The following is a 5,000-nucleotide window of genomic DNA, read 5'->3' on the forward strand; positions in this document are numbered from 1 at the left end:
CCTGGGAAAAAGCCCCTAGCTATCCACGCCTCTCATCATCTTGTGCACAGAAATAAAGTTGAGGGAGGACAAACCATGAAAGATTAGACACTCCAGATGGGACTCAAACCCACAATCACTGGCTTAGGAGGCCAGTGCCTTATCCATTAGGCCACTGGGGCTACAGGTGCACCATTGGCCACAGACACACACATATACACGGATACATACACACGGACATAGACACACGTACACACAGACATGGGCTGACACAGACTCTAACAAAAACACACACAGTCACTCAGACACATACATTATCAAATGCTCAAACAGCATTAGCGTATTTTTAGGATGCAGTGCTCACTGTTGGAAACTTGTTAAAACTGCAATTCTGTTCAGAGAACATAGAACATTTCAGCGCAGTACAGGCCCTTCGGTCCTCGATGTTGCGCCGACCTGTCACACCAATCTGAAGCCCATCTAACCTACACTATTTAATGTACGTCCATATGCTTGTTCAATGACGACTTAAATGTACTTAAAGTTGGCGAATCTACTACCGTTGCGGGCAAAGCATTCCATATCCTTACTACTGTTCAGTTTAATAACTGCTCGTGTGTTGCTTTGTCAATAAAATTGAGTGAATGGCAGCCTCTGCAGAATGTCTCTTGACCCTAAACTGGGAAAGTCGATTGAGCAGATGTAGCTCACTCTCATCCTGGTTTTGAACCTCTCGATTTCCTTGCCTTACCCCTTCTGTCTATCTCCCATCTTGCCCTCCTGCCGTCTCTCCCCCCATTGCTAGCCTCGAACCATGCTTTTATCACTGCCCTGTCCTCAAATCTCCTCCTCTGGCTCAGCGTCCATTTTGTTTTTGTCTGCTTACAGCTCACGACCTCCATAGAGGCTTGGGACTCCATGTTCCATCAGAGATGCCATGTAATAATGCCAATGATGGTGTTGATCACAAGGGAAAGCCTTGGTTATGGAATGTAGCTGGAGCTGGGATCAAATAAAGCAGGAACCTTGGCAGGGTCTTTCGGAGTTTACAAACCCTGATGGCAGGGACTTAAAAACCCACTGGCCCCACCCCAACTGCCGTCTGCCTCACCTAATATCCCATAGTCCATAGTCCTGGAATTCTATAATCCATAATCCTGGAATAGCCACAGTTCACAGTCCTGAAATTCTCTCTAATTGACAATCCTGGAATTCCTGGAGGCCAATGGGCTGAGAAGTGGCAGATGGAGTTTAATTCAGATAAATGCGAAGTGCTGCATTTTGGGTAAGCAAATCTTAGCAGGACGTATACATTTAATGGTAAGGTCCTAGGGAGTGTTGCTGAATAAAGAGACCTTGGAGTGCAGGTTCATAGGTCCTTGAAAGTGGAGTCGCAGGTAGATAGGATAGTGGTATGCTTTCTTTTATTGGTCAAAGTATTGAGTACAGGAGTTGGGAGGTCATGTTGCTGTATAGGACATTGGTTAGGCTACTGTTGGAATATTGCATGCAATTCTGGTCTTCTTCCTATCAGAAGGATGTTGTAAAACATGAAAGGGTTCAGAAAAGATTTACAAGGCTGATGCCAGGGTTGGAGGATTTGAGCTATAGGGAGAGGCTGAACAGGCTGGGGCTGTTTTCCCGGGAGCTTCGGAGGCTGAGGGGTGACCTTACAGAGGTCTACAAAATTATGAAGGGAATGGATAGGATAAATAGACAAAGTCTTTCCCTGCGGTCGGGGAGTTCATAACTAGAGGGCATAGGTTTAGGGTGAGAGGGGAAAGATATAAAAGAGACCTAAGGGGCAACTGTTTCACACAGAGGGTGGTACATGTATGGAATGAGCTTCCAGAGGATGTGGTGGACGCTGGTACAATTGCAATATTTAAGAGGCATTTGGATGGGTATATGAATAGGAAGGGTTTGGAGGGATATGGGCCAAGTGCTGGCAAGTGGGTCTAGATTGAGTTGGGATATCTGGTCAGCATGGATGGGTTGGACTGAAGGGTCTGTTTCCATGCTGTACATCTCTATGACTCTATGATTCTATAGTATTCCTAGAATTCCATAATCGATAATCCTGGAATTTCTAAAATCTATAGTCCTGGAGATCCCATAGTTCCTATTCCTGGAATGCTGTAACTGAATATCCTGGAATTCATATTGTTCATTGTCATAGAATTCTCATAGTTCATAGTCCGGGAGTTTCATAATTGATAATCCTGGAATTCCCATAATTCATAGCCTTGGATTTCCTCAATCCATCTTGGAATTCCATAAATCATTTGCCTGAAATTCCCATAGCCCATAGTCTGAGAATTCAATAATCAATAGTCCTGGAATTCCACAATTCTGCGTTTAGGAATGCACCCCCAAAACCCCCATCCCCACACTTACACCCCCAGCCACTCCCGGTGCCACCTCCCCCACCCCTCCCAGTGGCACTGTGGATAAACCTGCAGCAAACAGACTGGAGCATTTAAAGAAGGCAGCTCTCCACCACCACCACCGTCTCAAAGGCAACTGGGGACAGACAATAAATGCTGCCAAATATCAAACTCATCGGCTTGAGCGAGGGGCACCTGAAACCAAACAGTGACGGAACTGGAGGTCTCTGGGTTAAAGTTGGGACAAATTTGGAAGGGTTTCATCCTCATCAGAAACACTCAGTTTGGGGGAATACGGTTGGAGAGGGGTCAGGAATGGGAATTATTTTGAAATCTGCAGTGCTGAGAAAGTTAATGACACCACCCAAACTCTAAAGGAGCTCCAACCCTAAAAGGGGCTGGAACTTTTGGAACATTGACTAAAAAAACTTTATCTCTCCAAAGGACATAGTTTACTGCCATATAGATTATGTCTCATTGTTATGTAACTTAGCCCGTGCTGATAATCAATTCCAATCTTGCCAGTCAGAGCTTTGAGTTCAATTCTTTGAGGCAAATCAAGGGGGAGAAGCTGATTTGCAGTCTCTGGCCCCGTTTTACACACACACACACACACACACACACACACAAACACACACAAACACACACACACACACACACACAAACACAAATATACACACACACACATGCGTGCGCGCAACCACATACACAGACAAACACACACAGAGACACAGACCCACACACACATACATACATTCACATACACACACAGACACTCATACAAACACAGACACCCAGAGACACACACACACAAACACATTCACACTCTCTCACACACGCACACACATGGAGTCACACGGACACAGACACACTCGCACATACACACAGACACAAATACACACATACAGACACACAATCTTAGACACACAAAGACTCAGACAAACATACACACTCAGATACAAAGACACAGTCTCTTACACCCACAGACATATACAAAACACTCAGACACACACACACTGACACAGATGCAAACAAAGACAATCTCTCACGCACAAACACACCCACTCACTCTCAGATACTCAGATACATACAGAGTTTAGACACAGAGACACACACTAATATAGACACACATATACAGACAGACACACATGCAAAAGCACACACTTTCAGACTCACGGATACACAAGGATGCACACTTTAGACATGATATACAAGACATAGGCACACACATATGTAGACACTTACACATAAAACATAGAAAAGTACAGCACATTACAGGCCCTTTGGCCATAGATGTTGTGCTGACCCTAAGATCAAACTAACCTACATACGTTACATTTTACTATCATCTATGTGCCTATCCAAGAGTCCCCTAAAAGTCCCTCATGTCTCTGATTCTACTACCTCTGCTGGCACTGCATTCCACGCACTCACCAGGCTCTGTGTAACGAACCTATCCCTGACATCTCCCTAAACGTTCCGCCAATCACCTTAAAATGAGGCCCACTGGTGATAGCCATTTCCATTCTGGGAAAAAGTCTCTAGCTATCCACTCAATCTATGCCTCGCATACAGAAATAAAGGCCAAACCACAAAGAGTCAGATACTTGAACCCACAATCCCTGGCTTAGGAGGCCAGCGCCTTATCCATTGGGCCACTGGGGCCACACAGACTCCCTCAGCCACAGACATGCACATATACACTGACAGTGATGTACACAGACACAGACCCTAACAAAAACATACACACAGTCACTCAGACACACATATGCATAAAGTGCTCCAACAGATTAGCACATTTTGAGTTGGCAGTGCTCACTTTTTGAAATTTGTTCAAACTGCAATTCAGTTCAGTTTAATAACTGCTCGTGTGTTGCTTTGTCAATAAAATTGAGTGAATGGCAGCCTCTGCAGAATGTCTCTTGACCCTAAACTGGGAAAGTCGATTGAGCAGATGTAGTTCATTCTCATCTGGGCTTTGAACCTCTCGATTTCCTTGCCTTCCTCCTTCTCTCTATCCCCCATCCTCCCCTCCTGCCATCTCTCCTTCCATTGCCAACTCCTCAAACCATGCTTTTAGTGCTCAATGTCCTAGAATTCCCATAGTTCATAGCCTGAGAATTCAATAATCCACAGTCTTGGAATTCCCCAATCCAGTGTTCAGGAATGCACCCCCCAAAAACCTAAACCCCTATCCCAAACACCGCCACCCCTTCCTCTCCACCACCACCACACCACCACCCCCCCCACCTTCCCAGTGGCACTGTGGATAAACCTGCAGCAAACAGACTGGAGCATTTAAAGAAGGCAGCTCTCCACCACCACCACCGTCTCACAGGCAACTGGGGACAGACAATAAATGCTGCCAAATATCAAACTCATCGGCTTGAGTGAGGGGCACCTGAAACCAAACAGTGACGGAACTGGAGGTCTCTGGGTTAAGGTTGGGACAAATTTGGAAGAGTTTCATCCTCATCGGAAACACTCAGTTTGGGGGAATACGGTTGGAGAGGGGTCAGGAATTGGAATTATTTTGAAATCTGCAGTGCTGAGAAAGTTAATGACACCACCCAAACTCTGAAGGAGCTCCAACCCTAAAAGAGGCTGGAACTTTTGGAATATTGACTAAAAAAG

At 45.3% G+C, this 5,000-nt stretch overlaps 1 non-coding gene across 1 annotated transcript; it reads right to left on the reverse strand.

Annotated features, from left to right (window-relative positions):
- Window positions 1-88: 88 nt before the first annotated feature.
- trnar-ccu (transfer RNA arginine (anticodon CCU)) lies at window positions 89-161 on the reverse strand. Its single transcript has one exon. It is a non-coding gene; the product is annotated as a tRNA-Arg (tRNA).
- Window positions 162-5,000: the final 4,839 nt, after the last annotated feature.

This window comes from Chiloscyllium plagiosum, unplaced genomic scaffold, assembly GCF_037043375.1.
Source record: "Chiloscyllium plagiosum isolate Xiang-an unplaced genomic scaffold, Cpla_swu_hap1 HiC_scaffold_33, whole genome shotgun sequence".
NCBI lineage: Eukaryota > Metazoa > Chordata > Chondrichthyes > Orectolobiformes > Hemiscylliidae > Chiloscyllium > Chiloscyllium plagiosum.